Source organism: Apium graveolens, chromosome 7, assembly GCF_009905375.1.
Source record: "Apium graveolens cultivar Ventura chromosome 7, ASM990537v1, whole genome shotgun sequence".
NCBI classification, from domain to species: Eukaryota; Viridiplantae; Streptophyta; class Magnoliopsida; order Apiales; family Apiaceae; genus Apium; species Apium graveolens.
In genome coordinates, this window is record NC_133653.1 from 236497821 (window position 1) to 236517235 (window position 19415).

Consider the following 19415-nt stretch of genomic DNA (forward strand, 5'->3'; position numbering starts at 1 on the left):
ATGTCTTCTGCACTATCACTTAGGAGCATACTAGATGCTCACAAATTGACTGGTCCTAATTATGCTGAATGGCTTCGAAACTTGAGAATTGATCTCAAGATTGAGAAGCTAGAATACGTGATTGACTCACCTAAGCCTACTGAACCTGCTAGTGATGCACATAATGATGAACATGTTGTGTATCGTAAGTGGATAGATGATGCAAATGTTGCTCAATGCATCATGCTAGCTTCCATGAACATTGAGCTACAGAAGCAACATGAGTATATGGATGCTCACACTATCCTCATGCATCTACAAGAGTTGTATGATGTGGCAGGGAGGACAGCTCGATCTGAGATATCAAAGGAGTTGTTCGGTTGTAGGATGTCTGAGGGATCATCTGTGAATGACCATGTACTTAAGATGATCAATTTGATTGAACGTCTTGGACAACTTGGTTTTGCCATGGATGGGGAGCTGAGCCAAGACTTGGTCTTGCAATCGCTTCCGAGTTCGTTCTCGCAGTTTGTTGTGAACTTTCACATGAATAAGTTGGATGTCAGCCTGCCTGAACTCCACAACATGTTGAAGACTGCGGAATCGAATTTTCCCCCTAAGAAGAGTTCTGTTCTTCTAATTGGTGAAGGTTCCAATCCTAAGAAAAGGAAGAGGAACTCTTCCAAGAAGAAGAAAGTAGGTGAGAAAACCCCGGTTCCACCAAAAGCTGAAGACCCCGAGAGCAAAGTTGTTTGCTTTCACTGTAACAAGGTGGGGCACTGGAAGAGGAACTGCAAGGTTTACCTTGCAGAATTGAATAAGAAGGGTAGTGAGACTACCGCTTCTGATTCAGGTATGTTCATGATAGAAGTGAATATGTCATTTCTACTTGGGTATTAGATACCGCCTGTGGTTCTCATATCTGTAATTTGTTGCAGGGACCAAGGAGAAGTAGGCTCTTGAGCAAGAGGAGGTGATTCTACTGATGGAAATGGAGCAAGAGTTGCTGTTGAAGATGTAGAATCATTTCATTTACATATGCCTACGGGCAAGACTATTGTTTGAAATAATTGTTATTTTGTTCCCTCGATTGTGAGGAATATTATTCCCATGTTAGACTTGGCTGGATTTTCATTTATTATTGAGAATAATGAATGTTCTATTCTTAGAGATAATATTCTTTATGGACGTGGTACTTTAAATAATGGTCTGTATATATGTGACATAATTTACTTCAGATTGAACAAACTAATAAAAGAAAAGGGATGATGAAAATCTCACTTTATAGTGGCACTGCAGTCTCCATTTAGTGGACATGGAGAGAGGGCTGCAGATTTGCTAGGAATGGTACACACAAATGTATGTGGACCAATGTCTACGCAAGCCATGGGTGGATTTTCATACTTCATTACTTTCATAGATGATAGATCTGGATTCAGATATGTGTTTGATGAAACACAAGTCTGAGGCCTTTGAAAAGTTCAAAGAATATAAGTATGAAGTGGAGAAACAACCAAACATAGTATTATAACTCTTCAATTAGATCGAGGTGGTGAATACTTGAACGGAGAGTTTCTGGATTATCTCAAAGTAAATGGTATAGTCTCCCAGTGGACGCCTCCAGATTGGTATCTGAAAGGAGAAATCGAACTTTGTTAGACATAGTTCGGTCCATGATGAGCTATGCAAATCTTCCAGTATTCCTATGGGGTTATGCATTGGAAACTTCAGCATATTAACTGAATAAGGTGCTTTCCAAAATCTGTTCCTCAAACTTCGTATGAGATATGGAAAGAAAGGAAACCGAGTCTTAAACACGTTAAGATTTGGGGATGTCCAGCTTATGTCAAGAAAGTTGACCCAGATAAGATGGAATATCGATCCATAAAATGTAGTTTTGTGGGATATCCTAAAGAGACTTTAGGGTATTACTTTTACACCGATCATCGGGTGTTTGTCTCCAGACATGCTACCTTCTTGGAAAAGGAGTTTATCCTTGAAGGAAACAGTGGGAGCAAAATTGAACTTGATGAAGTTTAAGAAGCACAAACTACTACAGATCGAGTGGAAACACCTATTCTGACTGAATAACCTTTTGTGGAACAGCCCATTCATAGGTCAGGGAGAGTGTCTCGCCAACCTGAGAGGTAATATGGCCTTGTCATTGAGAGTGACAATGAGTTGTCGATCATTAATGATGACGACCCTGTGACCTATAATGAGGCTATGAGTAGTGTTGACTCAGAGAAATGGCATAGTGCCATGAAATCCAGAATGGAATCTATGTTTACGGTATACAAAAGATAGATTATAGCAGATGGCCAGGTGGAGACCTTTAAGGCCAGGCTTTTGGGAAAAGGATTCAAACAAAGGCAATGGATTGACTTTGATGAAACCTTTTACCTGTAGCCCTGTTAAAATCAGTTCAGATTTTGCTTGCGAATGCTGCTTACTACGACTATGTGATCTGGCAAATAGCCAGATGGTTTTCTTTGCAAGGGAAATGAAAACCTAGTGTGTAAGCTGCTGCGAACCATATGTGGTTTAAAGCAAGCTTCTCGAAAGATGGAACATTCGTTTTGATGAGACAATCAAAGAGTTTGATTTTATCAAAAACGTAGATGAACCATGCGTCTACAAAAGGGTTAGTGGGAGCGCGGTAACATTTCTTATATTGTATTGAATTAGAGTTGACACACATAACAACATAGCAGACCCACTCACAAAGCTACTTTATGAAATTCACTTTGATCGTCATAAAGACAAGATGGGTATTAGATACTAGAGTGATTGGCTTTAGTACAAGTGGGAGATTGAAAGGAATATGTCCTAAGTCCAATCATGTATTAGGATTTAGGAATAACTTTTATGTAATCTGTTTTGATTTCATTGATATTAATAAAAGACTTGTTTTGTTTTATTACGGGCTCTATCTATTTAAGTGTTTAAATAAGATATACCATAGTTTAGAGTAAAGCTTTTTATGGATTATGATGAGATCATAATAGTGAGACCTAAAAAGATGATAACTCTAAACTTAAATAGTTCCTGGTCATAGGATTACTAACTGGTAATTAATAATCCGCAAAGATCGGTACATACTATGCTTGCTTCATTATGAAGGATGTCTGTTCTCATAGACATTTGTGTGGTGACACTATAGCTAGTATGTAGGTGCTTATTATGGAATAAGTTCACTGAACATGACTCGCACAGCTGAACAACTGATGGAGTTCACTCACGTGTCAGCAGTTGTTCACATAGTGATAGTTGTACAAGTATCCTTAGACTCGAGGTCATCATAGTCATCTTGTGTACACTGAACTATGCTTTGGTTTAGTTCTTAGTCTCCAGGGACAATTATTAGGGCTCTTCTGGGTATAGGAATTTGTACACAAAGATAGTGTATGATCAATAAAGGATCTACCCCTTCCAGTGAAGGAAGCGAATGTTCAAGGCTGATCCACTTATGCTAGTTCAGGAATCTCTGGCCAGAGTAAATGAAATTAGAAAGGAGTTTCTAATTTGCATTGAACTACGCATAGTAAATGGTAAGCAAGTGATTGAATTAGATAGGCTTGACACGAGATCCATGCCTTGTATTTAATCGGGACATTGTAGGGTAGAAGGAGTTTATTGTACGGTAACTATTCACTGAATAGGTTCTTGGTATTCTAAGCAGTGAATTCATATTATCCGGATAGTCGCGATATGTTGAGAAGCATCACTCACGATGTAGAATAAATGTGATTAATTAATTAATCATATTTAATAAATTAGAGAATTTATATAAATAATGATAAAATAGTTTTATTATTATTTATTTCTACTACCGGCTTAATATTGAACCTACAGGGTCACACCATAAAAAGAGAATGATTTAATGGTGAAGGAATTAATTAATAATGGCTAATAATTATTTATTTGTGAAATAAATAATTAATTGGCAAATTTAATAATTGATTAAATGAGATTTAATTGATTATAAATTAATTAAGAAAAGTTCTTAATATTATTAATTAAAGGATTTAATTTTTGGAAATTAAATCAAGAGAGAGAATTATTTCTAAAGTGTTTAGAAAAAGGATTAATGATTAAAAGGTGTTTTAATTATTAATGAGAATAATAAATGGGATAATAATAATAATATTTATGGGAAAATTTCAGCTGAAAATTTTGCCTATAAATACACTATTATAGAACCTATTTTATTCGAACCCACATCAAACCCGAAAACCCAAAAAGTTTGGAAAATCCAATTCTCTCCACCTCCTTCTTCCTCCTTAACATCGTTTTCTTGGTGGATACCGGTGGAGTGCTTCACACTTGAGGAGCAACTGCTAAGGATCTCTGATCGTTGTCTCCGAATTATTTTAAAAGGTTAGATTCGATCCCTCGAATTTTTATTCACGATTTATATGCTTTTATTTGGATTTTGTATGTGTAAAAGTGTTTTACCATGACCCCGCTACGTTAAAAATCCAACAATGATGCTATCAATGATATGTCTACTGAATTATATCATTTATGTGTCATAATTAAATTACTCACTAAAGAGAACACTAGGGTTAAAGAGAATAATCATTTTTTGAGTGATAGAACTGTTATGTTAGAAACTCAATTCATTGAGTTTGAGAAATTAAAAATTCAGTGTAAAGTTGCTAAAGATGAGTTAACTGAGACTTTAAAGAAAGAGGAAATTCTAAGAAAGCAGCTTGAACATGAGCAAGAAGTCATTAAAGCCTGAAAATCTTCTAGGGATGTTATTGCATAAATTGTGAAAGTTCAAGTACTAAGTCATTTTGTGAAGCATCCTGGAAGAAGAACAAGAAGAAACTGGACCAAGAGTTAGTTGATGGTCTATCAACAGATGTTGAATCAATGGACGATGAAGCTTATCCATTGAAAGAAAAAGCTCATCCGTTGAAAGATGAACCTCATCCATTGAAATAGACAAAGACCATTAGCAAAGGAAAGCTAGAAAAGTTGAATGAGAAATATGGTTTAGTTACCATAAATTTTGTCTCAGGAGAATGAAGTAAAACCAAGGATGCAGGGAAAGTGAATATAGGGCCATGTCAATGAAGCAATTGAATGACAGGTTGGAAAAGATTGAGGTCAATTCAGAATCAAAAAGGAAAACAAAAAGGAATGGGAAAGTAGAGATTAACAAACATAACAACTACACACCGGATAAGTATGCACCTAGAAAAATATGTGTGAAATGTGGTAGTGTTAATCATTTGTCTACTAATTGCAAGTCTTTTATGAATGCACCCATGTCTGTACCTTTTTCTTTGCCTAACATGCCTATGACACCCATGCATGTCATGCCTATTATGCCATCACAGTAATTCACTTGCACATTTTTTTAATATGCCATTTGCACAAAATCCTTATTATGATGCATTTAATATGCCATAAATGCCATATAGTACGCCTTTCTGGAATAACATGTTTGCATAACCTATGCCATATCATATTAATAACAATGTGCTTGATGAATCTTAACCTAATCATGGTTTTCAAAGATCTACCCCCAAGATAAAGGTTGATCTTGAATTACCTAAGTCCAGTGGTGGAAAGTCCAACAAAACCAAAAAGAAATCTAACAAGGCAGGACCTAGGGAAACTTGGGTACCGAAATCAATGTGATTTGATTTTGATGTATGTAGGGAAATAGAAAGAATCTATGGTATTGGACAGTGGATTCTCAAGGCATATGACGGAAGATTCTACCCTGCTGACCGAGTTCAAGAAAAGAGCTTACCCTAGCATTACTGTTATGGCGAAAACACGGACTAAAATTACACGTAAGTATACGCGTTCGCAAGTACTATAAGATATCAATTAGATTCGTTCCCACGGAGACTGGTTTAGGTTAAGTTCAATTTATAAACCTATGCAACAATCTATGGTTATCGCTCAATGATAAGACAAATAACAAATTGGGTTTTAATTAAATTCACTATCGCTTCATTAAAGATTAACACGCTATCTTATAAGTTCGTGATGCTCATAAGACGAATAAGCACAACCAATACTACATTATCATACAATCACCACACACTAAGGCATCGAAATAAATCAACTAAAGAAATCCATAAATAAATCCGCTAGAACCCCACGATAACGATTAGCCCATAATCGGACTCATCATCAACGTGGGTTCCGATGAAAGCATGGTATAATAAACGTAGTCTTTATAAACAATTAATAAACAAAGTACGTAATCCAGAGTATTAGGTTCAACAAAACAAGAAACGAGCATCCAAGATTAAAACTTAGAACAAAGATTCACAAGAATAAACTAGATCTTCTTCGCCTTCGTTGAATTGTGCTATAGGTCTTCTTGTCGTCTTCTCCTTAGCATGTAATGGTGATGACACTAATCAGATAACATAAAACTGATAAATGCCAACTTTCATTGTACGAATAACATACTACCAGACATCCACAAAAGAGATAGAGGCTGACTAGACACCAATTATATTGAGACCCTATATATCTATAGAATTTGATAACATAATGTTTTAATGCACAAGTTATCTATCGTGATTATATAGGGCAAGTAAGATGGTTAAAATTACCTACGAATCATGCATAACAATAACACATGAACCTATGCTAGCATGGAAAGTTCTAAATCCTTAAATTCATTGTCGCTTCATTAAAGTTTAACACGCTATCTTATAAGTTTGTGATGCTCATAAGACGAATAAGCACAACCAATACTAGGTTATCATACAATCACCACACACTAAGGCATCGAAACAAATCAAATAAAGAAATCTATAAATAAATCCACTAGAACCCCACGATAACGATTAGCCCATAATCGGACTCATCATCAACGTGGGTTCCGATGAAAGCATGGTATAATAAACGTAGTCTTTATATATAAACAATTAATAAACAAAGTACATAATCCAGAGTATTAGGTTCAACAAAACAAGAAACGAGCATACAAGATTGCAACTTAAAACAAAGATTCACAAGAATAAACTAGATCTTCTTCGCCTTCGTTGAATTGTGCTATTGGTCTTCTTGTCGTCTTCTCCTTAAGCTCCGTTACGTCTCTCTTTATGAAAAATGTCTTTTATTTAGGTATATATAGCAGCCCGTGTAAAGTAGAATTCCTCCAATCAGAAGCCAAGTAGAATCAGGATTTTAACATCCCGACTCGGCGCGGTCGCGCGCTTGATCAGCGCGGGCGCACTGTGTCTCTGAAGTTTGGGTGCGACCGCGCGCTATGACATCACGGGCGCGCTGGCCTCTTGGATAAAATTCTGCTTTCTTTCTTTTCTTGCTGCAATGACTTGGTTTCCCGAGCTTTATTCCTTGGACACCATCCTAACACCATATTAGCATCAAATCAATGCTAATTCACCTGAATCCCAGATTAATGCCTGAAATGCAAAAATACTAGAAAACACATTAAAACACCAACAACTTGAGTATAAATACACCAATTCAAAGCTTAATGGAGCATTATAAAGTGTCATAAATGCCACTCAACATACCCCCAAACTTGAATTGATGCTTGTCCTCAAGTATAAACAGACTCAAAGAACAAGAAATAAAAATGCATGAATGCAACTAAATAAACGCAACGATCCCCAAATAGAATAACTAAACCAATCAACAAGCAACATCTCAACCAATGCATTTATTCGCATAAAGATCAATCAGAACTTACAAATCAACCAACAAATTAGAGACGTGCGTGTGTGAAAATGCTTACAGATATACTATCGCAACTAGATCAATAATCATGACTCACTACTCATCAAAGCAATCACAAGGTTATAAATAAAATAAAAGTTAGACTAAAAATAACTTATAACACTTCAATTCTTATTTTGGATTTTTACATGGATTCATGCTTTTATTGACAACACATAAATAACACAAGTATGCTTATTTGACCGTGCAATGAGTGAGGTCCACAAAAGTCTTATATAATAGTACCCATGTAACAAGAGTTAGGTTAGCGGATCTCAGACTATAAAAGCCTTAGGTCAATAGGCACAAAGTCCCCTAAGAACTTAATAACTCGAGTACTAAAGAGCCCATTCGTGATCAATTATACATAACGCTTATTTTTTTCTATTTTTTTCTCTTTTCCTTTTTTTCATAAATTTTTGAACGAGTGTGTTTCGCTCCATCTCGTTCAACCCTAGACTACTCACAAAAATATGAGCCGGCTACTAGCCATTTTACACCTAGCCACAACAACTAGCAATGAAATCCAATTTCTCCAATTTTTAAAAATCCATGTCATTCTATCATTTAGAGAATATCCTAAATTTTAAATATAAACAAGCGATTAAACCTCGTCAAACAAACAAACCATGATCACGATCTAGCATTCAAGCAACCTATAAGACTTAGTGAAATACAATTGTCTCTAGCCTGTAAATCAATTCGACAAGACTTAACATCACTAAATACGACATCAATACACTAGCATCAATATCATAAATCAATCGAAAAATCATCCAAGGGATCATGTTATAATGCAAATACATGAAACTATATGAACAAACTATCATAAAAACTACCAAAATAAAATATTAATAAAAAAACTATCATGGAAAAATATGCAACTATATGCACTAAACTATCATGAATATGCAACTATATGCGACTCACATAAAACATATTCCTTCAACTACTACCCCCAAACTTAAAATTTTCACTGTCCTTAGTGAAGGTAATAGTAAAGAATCAGGCATATCTACTCGGAATCAGGATCCTCATCCCCAATGGGTGGAGTGTCAGGCGTGTCTGGAGGTGGATACACGGAGTCCTCACCAAATATTGTCCACTGGATGTCAACACTTGTGGCTTTGAATGCAGTCCCTAGTGCCTGGGTGAGATCACGTGCAAACCGAATATGGATGTCATGCATCACATCCATCTTCCTCGCTAGACGCCTATACTGCATCATGCTCAAACCAACTCCAACATCTGATCCTGCTTCTCCTGCTCCTGCTGCGATGGACCAGCCTCCTCGCCTAACTGAGCTCTCCAACCCGCCTCACGGGCATCCTTTGACCCACCAGCGAACGTCTGATCAACTAGCCGCTTGGCCAGAAGAAGATCAAATGAATAACCAAGCCCCTTAAGATCGGGTTTACCACCGTACCACTCCACCATATTCAATATAGTCGAACTGTCGATAGCAGAACTAGGAAACTGAAGCTGCTCATGTGCGGCCAATGAACACTAACTGCCACGCACAGCTTCGTCACAACAGACGCATAGGGTATAGAACCTGTAGTAGTCCCTCGTAAAAATCTCAGAATACCCTAGTAGATCACCATCCCAAGGTCCACATAGTCACCTTGAAAAATCCCTAATAACAGCCGTGCACGCTCTACAGTCACATCATGCACATGAGAAGATGGCATGATGTGCATGATGTTAGTATAGATAAATGCATCCATGCACGAGCAAACTTGTTCATGCTCGAAGTAGGGAACGTGGAATAATCAATCGTGCCCCTCTTGAACTTCCAATGAATTTCAGGCACACAAAGAGTAGAAACTATCAAATTCAAATCAAAATCCTCCGGAGTCTTATCGTTCCAGGTGTCCTGACCGGGATTCCTCGTGGGTTGCTCAATCACCCTCCTTATCGCATCAGCACTGTACTCCACCGTCAACCCCCTAACCAAATTAAAACCATTCTTCTCCGCCTTCGCATTAGCATAGTACTCTCGAACAACACTTATGGGCCCAGCAGTGGGTGCCTCGCAAAGAGCAACCCAACCCATCTCCAAGAACATCTCCAACAACTTACAATCTTTCCCTAATGGCAGAAAACCTCACTCCTTTGCTATAGGCTTCGAGAGAAGCCTCGTATACTCCGCTTCAGCCTTGAGAGTCGAAAACCTCGGCCTCACACCACCTGCACTTGAAGAATCAGTGGTGCTGCTGCTGACTTGAGTTCTTTGTCTCTTGGGTGCCATGGGGATTGAATAAGAGAGAATAAAAGATAAGTGTTTGACAGGGAATTGTGTTTGAGAATTTGAGAAGTGGTGAAGAAGTTTGTGTATAAGTGTATGTATATATAGGAGGTGAAAAGAGAATTAGATATGGAATAGAAGTGGGAATTGATTATGGGAATAGTGGGAATAATGGATTTGATTTAGAGAGGGAAATTTGGGATGTGGAAGAGTAAAAATCGGGTGGAAATTGATTTTCTATTAAAAACCCCAATTTTCTCTTCATAAACTGCTATTTTTTTTCTAAATCGGGACCCCAGCGCAGCCGCGTGCTATACCAGCGCGGATGCGCTCACCTTCTGCCAAATCGGCGCGGCCGCACGCTAGATCAGCGCAGGCGTGCTTGGTTTCTGTAATTCCAGCGCGGCCGTGGGCTAGATCAGTGCAGGCGTGTTCAGCTTCTGAAGTTGGCCTTGAGATTTTCTGTTTTTCTGATTTTTTTTTTGTGTTTTTCTCTTTTATTCTTGCTTCCTCTACCTACTAATGTACAACAAGCTTTGGTTGCCTCCCAAGAAGCGCTTGCTTTACGTCTTTAGCTTGATATAGAAATGCGAGATCAAACGGACAATAAAATGGCACTAACCACCTTGTGGTTTTCCTTTGTCACCATAGTAATTCTTCAACCTCTGACCATTTACCTTGAATGCTTGGCCCGGATCATTCTCAAAAATCTACACCGCTCCATGTGGAAACACAGTTTTGACAACAAACGGCCCTGACCACCTTGACGTCAACTATCCAGGAAAAAGACGGAAACGAGAGTTAAACAAAAGAACTTATTGCACCGGCACAAATAATTTTAGCACTAGACGCCTATCGTGCCACCTCTTGACTTTCTCCTTATATATTTTGTTGTTTTCATATGCTTGAAGTTGAAACTCGTCGAGTTCATTTAATTAAAGCATCCTCTTTTTTCCAGCTGCATCCAAATCAAGATTCAACTTCTTCAAAGCCCAATACGCTTTATGCTCTAGCTCCACCGACAATTGACACCCCTTACCATAAACCAACTGAAATGGCGACATTCCCAATGGAGTCTTCTATGTTGTTTTATATGCCCAAACAACTTCGTCAAGCTTCAAAGACCAATCTTTTCTTGATAGACACACAACCTTCTCTAAAATGCGCTTGATCTCTCTGTTAAATACCTCAGCTTGACCATTCATCTGAGGATGATAAGCCGTAGCAATGCGTGATTCACATTATATCTTTGCATCATAGCAGTGAACTTGCGATTACAAAAATGGGACTCCTCTTCACTGATTATGACTCTTGGAGTTCCAAATCTTGTGAATATCTGCTTGTGAAGAAAATTAAGCACTACTTTTGCATCGTTCGTTGGCAATGCCTTAACTTCAACCCATTTCAACATATAATCAACTGCCAACAAGATATACTGATTATTACAAGATGAGACAAATGGCCCCATGAAGTCAATTCCCCAAACATCAAAGACTTCAACCTCGAGGAGCACATTAAGAGGCATCTCATCCCTCTTGGACATATTACCCACACGTTGACATCGATCACATTTCAAAACGAACTGATGAGCATCCTTAAATAAAGTCGGCCAAAAGAAACATGCTTGAAGAATATGAGCTGCTATCTTTTCTCCACCATAATATCCCCCATAAGCCGTTGAGTGGCAATCTTGCAAGATCCCCCCCCCCCCCCGTTTCACTATAAGGAATACATCTCCTGATGATTTGGTCAGCTCCTTTTCGAAAAAGAAACGGCTCATCCCTCATATACCACTTCACTTCATGCAGGAACTTCTTCCTTTGAGCATATGATAAGTCGGGAGGCATGATATTACTCACAAGGTAGTTCACAATGTCTGCAAACCACAGTTCTTCCTCTTGCACTCTAAATAGCTGCTCATGGGGAAAAAACTCATTTATTAATGTCTTATCCAGTGAAGTTATAATTGGATCCTCTAAATGTGAGAGATGATCAACGACTTGATTTTTAGTCCCTTTTATGTCCTTGATCTCTAATTCAAACTCCTGGAGTAAAACAACCCATCGAATCAATCTAGGCTTCGAGTCCTTCTTCGAGAAAATATATCGAACGGCAGCGTGATCAGTGAAAACCGTCACCTTCGTCTCAAGCAGATAAGATCAAAATTTCTCGAAACTGTAGATGATAGCCAAAAGTTCTTTCTCTGTAGTAGTATAATTCAGTTGAGCATCATTAAGAGTCTTACTAGCATAGTTGACTACATGAAATATGTTGTTCTTTCTCTGCCCAAGAACTGCTCCAACTGATAGTCACTTGCATCGCACATTATCTCAAAAGGTTTACTCCAATCGGGTGCAGTTATGATAGGTGTCGTGATTAAACTCTTCTTTAAGGAATCAAAAGCAGCCACACACTCATCATCAAACTTAAACGGGACATCCTTCTCCAGAAAATTGCATAAAGGTTTAGAAAATTTTGAGAAGTCCTTGATGAACCGCCTGTAGAGGCCTGCATGACCAAGAAAACTGTGAACTCCCTTAACAGAAATTGGTGGGGAAAGATTTTCGATGACTCCCACTTTGACTTTGTCCACCTCAAGACCCTTACTAGAGACCCTGTGCCCAAGAATAATGCCATGTCGTACCATAAAGTGATATTTCTCCCAATTGAGAACCAAATTGGTCTCAACACACCTCTTGAGAACGTCGCCTAAATTGTGCAAGCACTCATCAAATGAATCACCAAACATAGAGAAATAGTCCATGAACACCTCCACATTCTAACCAATCATATCAGCAAAGATAACCATCATGCATCTTTGAAATGTGGTCGGTGCTCCACATAACCCAAAGAAAACTCTTCGGAATGCAAAATTACTAAAAGGACATGTGAATGTAGTCTTTTCTTGATCTTCTGGAGTGATACAAATCTGATTATATCCTGAATAACCATCTAGAAGAAAATAGTAATCATGCCCCGCCAATCTGTCAAGCATCTGATCAATAAACGGCAGAGGGATGTGATCTTTTCTTGTGGCCTTGTTCAGCATCCTGTAATCCATGCAAACTCTCCACCCCGTGACTGTTCATGTAGGAATAAGCTCATTCTTCTCATTAGCGACCACAGTGATACCTCTTTTCTTTGGCACACACTGAACTGGGCTCACCCATGAACTGTCAGAAATAGGATAGATGATCCCTGCATCCAGCCACTTAAGAATTTCCTTCTTCACGACTTCCTTCATGATTGGATTTAGCCTTCTCTGTTGCTCAATAATAGGCTTGCTTCCTTCCTCTAGCAGAATTTTGTGCATGCAATACGAAGGGATGATTCCCTTGATATCTGCTATAGTCCAACCAATTATCGATTTGAATTCTCTAAGAATTCTCAAAAGCTTCTCCTCGTCGCTAACTGAAAGGTCAGATAAAATAATAATAGGCAAAGTAGATGCATCACCTAAAAACGCATACCTCAAATGTTCAGGTAAAGGCTTAAGCTCAAGAGTAGGAGCTTCCTCAATAGATGGCTTGAGGCGCTTAAGAGCTTTGTTCATCTCCCCCATTACCAAAGATTCAAAAGGCATATCAATCTTCCTCTTCCAGGGAGAAGCATTCTGAAATTGCAACTGCTCATCCCCTTCATCATCTTCACTATCGGAATTCCCCAACAAGGCTTTCTCTAAGGCATCACACCTTAGCAATTGATCAAGTTCTGAGGTAACCACCAAATCAACCAACTCCACTTTTAAGCACTCCTCATTTTCCGTAGGGAACTTCATGGCATTGAACACATTAAAAGTTACATCCTAATCCATCACTCGCATGGTGAGCTCACCTTTTTCAGCACATCTATCAAGGTTCGGCCAGTAGCCAAGAAAGGTCTTCCCGAGATTATGGGAATCTTCTTATCCTCCTCGAAATCAAGAATTACAAAATCAGCAAGGAAGATGAGTTTATCCACCTTGACCAATACATTATCCGCAATACCTCGCGGATATGTAATAGAGCGGTCGGCCAACTGTAAAGTCATATAAGTAGGCTTTGGATCATGCAAGTTCAACTTCTTGAAGATTGACAAGGGCATGAGATTGATGCTAGCTCCCAAGTCACATAGACACTTGTCAAATGACACATTTTCAATGGTGCATGGAATAGTTAAGCTTCCAGGATCTTTAAGCTTCAGAGGCAACTTCTGTTGCAGCACGGCACTGCATTCCTCTGTGAGAGCAACGGTCTCTAAGTCATCAAGCTTCACCTTCCTAGAGAGAATACCTTTCATAAACTTCACATTATTAGGCATTTGTTCAAGAGCTTCAGCAAAAGGTATATTGATGTGAAGTTTCTTGAACACCTCCAGAAAATTCTCAAACTGCTTCTCCAGCTTTTTCTTCTGCAGCCTCTTAGAAAAAGGAGGTGGTGGATATATCTATTTCTCCCCTGTATTACCCTCAGGAGGAGTGTGCTCAGCAGTAGTCTTCCTTGGTTCCACTTCATCTTCCTTCTGCACTTCTTATTCTTCAGTCTCAACTTCATATTCTGGAGTCTTTACTTTTTCAGGATTCGCAACCTTACCAGACCTCAATGTAATTGCCTTAACATGCTCCTTAGCTTTCTTCTTGCCTGACAATTCAGTATCGCTTGGAAGTATGCCAGGTTGACGATTCAGTAATGCATTAGAAATTTTCCCAATCTAATTCTCCAAGGCCTTAATATACACAGCTTGGCTCTTGCACATGAGTCTCAACTCCTCCAATTTAGATTTTTCATTAGCTTGTGGTAACTGCTGAAGTTGAAGTTGTTGCCTAGGGGCATATTGCGGTTGCTGAAAACCAGGAGGGTTATACTGCTTTGCTGTTTATGGCTGATAAGATTGTTGCACCGTATTCTGATTATTACTCCAGCTGAAGTTATGATGATTGCGGTTATTTTGATGATAAGTGGCTAGAGCTTGTTGTTGTGATCTCTGAAAGTTGCTCACAAATTGAGCTGATTCACTAGAAATAGTGCACTGCTCAGTTTCATGCACCCCCGCACAAAGCTCACAAACACTAGTGATTTGATTAACTCCATAATTCGCCAAAGAGTCCACTTTCATTGTCAAAGCTTGAAGTTGAGCAGCTATAACAGTAGTTGTATCCACTTCCAGAATTCCTGCTACCTTGCCTTGAAACATTCTTTGCGTAGGATTCTGGTATTCATTAGCTGCATGAGCTCAATCAACTCATAAGTTTCATTATAGCTTTTGGCCCATAAGGCTCCACTAGACGCTGCATCGAGCATAGGTCTATACTGAGTGCCCAAACCATTGTAGAAACAGTTTATAATCATCCAATTAGGCATGCCATGATATGGGCACTTTCTTAGCATCTCCTTATATCGATCCCAAGCCTCACACATAGATTCTCCAGTTTACTGAGCAAACTGAGTAAAAGCATTCCTGATTGCAGCAGTCTTTGCCATAGGAAAGAATTTAGTGAGAAAATTTTGAGCAAGATCCTCCCATTTGGTGATAGACCCTGGTGGTAGAGAATGTAACCAACACTTTGCTTTATCTCTCAGAGAGAATGGGAAGAGTCGCAGCTTGATCGCATCTTCAGTCACCCTATTAAACTTGAAAGTGTCGCAGATCTCGATGAAATCCATGATGTGCATGTTGGGGTCTTTTGTAGGAGAACCCCCAAACTGAACTGAGTTCTGTATCATCTGAATCGTGCTCGACTTGATCTTAAAAGTGTTAGCCGAGATGGGTGGTTTAATGATGTTCGACTGAATATCATCGATCTTAGGCTGAGAATAGTCCATCAGATCCTTAGGATTTTCTTCTTGATCTCCCATCTAAAGCTTGTTTCTCGACTTTCTCTTCTCCTACTACTTTCTCTTCGTCCTCAAAAACTTCCCTTCAAATCACTACAGCTTCTTCCTCGGTTTGATCTAGAGTTCTCTTACGAGCCCGCGAACGCGTATGCATACACGCTCGCTAGAGTACCTGAAACATGACAAGGAAAATAGTAGGTAAGTAATAATGTCTGAGTCAATGAACTTTAACAATCACTGATGACAAACACATAAACTAAAAGTTAACACCGTGTCCCCGACAGCAGCACCAAAAACTTGTTAGGGCGAAAACACGCGCTAAAATTACACACAAGTATACGCATTCGCAAGTAGTATAAGATATCAATCAGATTCGTTTCCACAGAGACTGGTTTAGGTTAAGTTCAATTTATTCACCTATGCAATAATGTATGGTTATCGCTCAATGCTAAGACAGATAACAAATTGGGTTTTGATTAAACCAAGATTAAGTATTGAGAATTATACTAGAGAACAATAGCTAAAGAGATTAAATAGAGTTGAATAATATATGATATAAATATGGGATTCTAACTTCATTAAGTACTTCATTTAATAGCCTTTTCGTTCTTAACTTTAGCATGTAATGGTGATGACACTAATCATATTAGACGAAACTGATAAACGCCAACTTTCGTTGTACGAATATCATTCTTGTAACGCCTGTAAATATTTGATATGAATGTAATAAAATATTATATTTTGTGCTATATAAATTTTTGTGTATTAGATGTCAGAAATTATGTGAATTGAATGTGTTCGTATATTCTTCATAGTATGGCATTGCGAATATCGTTAGATTAATTATAAGTGTATAATTAAATGTACGCAAGCAAAATTTATTACGTGATTAAATAATATTTTATTTATTGCGATTAGATAATAAGTGTCATAGTTGCGATTAGATGATAGATTATCACTCGGCTTAGAATCAAATTACTTGCATTTTTTTAAGTGGCTTAGAATTTTAAATTATATTTATTATGGCTTGTTTAATAGGGTATTGATCTTAGAAAATTCTTTTAAAAATATATTCTTGTTTAAAATTTTTGAAAATAATTTTATAAAACTTCTAAAATCTCATAGTATTTATGGTATTAATTTTGTGATTTATGAAGTTATATTTTATTTTACTAAAATTCATTCTTCTTAATCATAATTTTATTAATTAATAGATTAGTAGTATACCCTTGAATGCATTTTGGTTTATAATAGGGTCCAAGGCTAAGACCGTCAATTCCAACCCCACTAACTTGTTAGTTTACCTCTTTAACCTTGCATGCATTTTTGTCAGTACTAGCAAGAGGGACATTTATGTACATTCCCCATTCCACTATCATTTTAATCTAATTAAAGAGACAAAAACCAAGTGAGTGCCCTCATTTTCATCACACACCCATCCAAACATCTCACCCTCTCCTCTTCCCTCTCCCTCTCGACCGAAGTCACCCCCACCCCCATTCTTGCCATTTTCTTTACTTTCTCTTCATTTTCTTTTACTTCTCAAGTTAGTCAAGCCAAGATCTTCATCATTTAGTGAAGTAGCTTCATTTTGAGGTGAGTTTTATGCATGCATGTTGAAGAAGCCGAAGTTGAGGCCTTAGTTCTTGTGAACTCAAGGTTTCAACCATGGTGGCTTATAGAAATGAGCAAGATGTGATCTTGGAGAGGTGTTATACTTCTATTTTTTCAAGTCATAATCTTGTTCATAAATATTTGGCAATGATTTCTTAAGAGCCGAATATTTAGATATTGATCTTGGGTAGTTTTTATAAAAATGACCATGCATGTTGTTTTTTTTTAAAGTCTCATTCTTTAAAATGTTGTTTCATCAAGTTTAAACTCTTGCATGCCATCTTTCCTTTAAGATACATTAATTTTAGCACTTGCATGTAGGATTTAGCACTTGCATGTTGGTTTACAAGTGGTTTCCGAAGTGGAAACCATACTTGTTGATTTTTTACTTTGGTACTTGACTTGTATGAGATGCATGCTGTGGTTTTTGGTTATAAAATGCTAGATGAAGTATTACATGATGATAAGTGATTATATTCAGTAGCTATCAAGTGATTATTTTGAATATATAGTTCGAATTTTGCTTAGAAACTCGAAGACATGATATTGCTATTATAGTCGTTCTTTTAAACTCTTGATACTTGATTTTTGTGAGTTGTATGCATTGTTTCCTTTGATAAAATGCTAGTTTAGATTATATATGATGATATAAGCTTAAGGTCAGTAGGTGTCATGAAGTTACCATGCATGTTTACTTCGAATTCTTGCTTAAAAATGCTAAGTGATGGCTTGTCTTGTGATGTGTTACTTTGCTTGTTTTTATAAGTGATCTTCATGCTAAATAAATTTTAAATGAACCTTATATTTTTTTAATAAGTAGGTGTAAGTGTATGTTTAGACTTGCCTTGGTTGGTTGTTGATTGTTTTGGAGTAGTGTGGGGAGTTAAGGTGGAAGGAGTCACTTGGTCATAGCTGGATATATTTTTGTACTAGAAGTTTAGGTCATTTTAGGTGAGTTTTAGAAAGGCCTTGGTAGGCCCGAGCTCAAGGGAGTTGGGAATTGGTTCATACTTAAGTCCAGTAGCTTTAGATTGAATAAAAACTTGTATTTGGTTAGGGAAACACACACAAACCCGAGAGCAGCTCAGAACAGGGCAGATTGGAGTAAACTTGATTTTTGATTGATTATCATCATGTCATAGGTTAGGCCTGAAGGGTTTCGAGCACATAAATGCAACGGAAATAGTAATTAAAAACGTAAAAAAAAAGAATTTTCGAAACCCGCCGCAAGATCCATGCGAAAAACATATATTTAATTCGTAGATCAGATTGTTTACCTTAAGAAGCTTTACCAATTGGTTGACTAATGGAGATCCAAAGCTTGTTCAATCACCACGCATCCCGCTCTCGCGATCTACGCTATATCGGTATCCACACGAATGCTTGAACTCAAGGATTGGATGTGTACTAGCACAAACTCGTTTCTTCTTGCTCTCTCCCTCTTCTCTCTTGTTTAGTAAAAGTCCTTTTTTCATCAAAAATCAGCCACAAAAGAGATATTATATAGAGAGTAGAAAAATGAATTATAACTCTTAACTAATTAGGAGTTATTATTAATTCGAAAATCCTATTTGTATTATAATTAAGTCTCACTTAATTATTTAACAAATAAATTTCATAATTAATATTAGTAAATTTGAATATCAATATTTATCTAATTGATTAAGTCATACTTAATTAATATTATAAATAATTCGAATTACTTTAATATAATTTAAATCCAATTTAAATTAAATAATCCTTCAAGCATTCTTAGTGTGTGACCCTATAGGTTATTATTATGTTGGCAACAAATTTTAAATCTAATTTAAAATCGTAAACAATGAGCGGCATCTAGTAATACATCATTGCTACCCAAGTAATAATAATTGAATCGGTGATCGATTAAACCTTTTGAGAATAATGTATAATGTAATATAATCCCTTTAACCAAATATTATAGATTAAACTAGAGGCATGTAATGTGTCATCCTCATCATAGTTTAATCCAAGTTTCCTTGATCAATGAGTAGACTATCATATCAAATCAACATTTG

At 37.4% G+C, this 19415-nt stretch overlaps 1 non-coding gene across 1 annotated transcript; it reads left to right on the forward strand.

Moving 5' to 3' along the window:
- The first annotated feature begins 15289 nt into the window (after window positions 1–15289).
- LOC141676128 (small nucleolar RNA R71) lies at window positions 15290–15396 on the forward strand. The gene has a single exon (XR_012556735.1). It is a non-coding gene; the product is annotated as a small nucleolar RNA R71 (small nucleolar RNA).
- Window positions 15397–19415: the final 4019 nt, after the last annotated feature.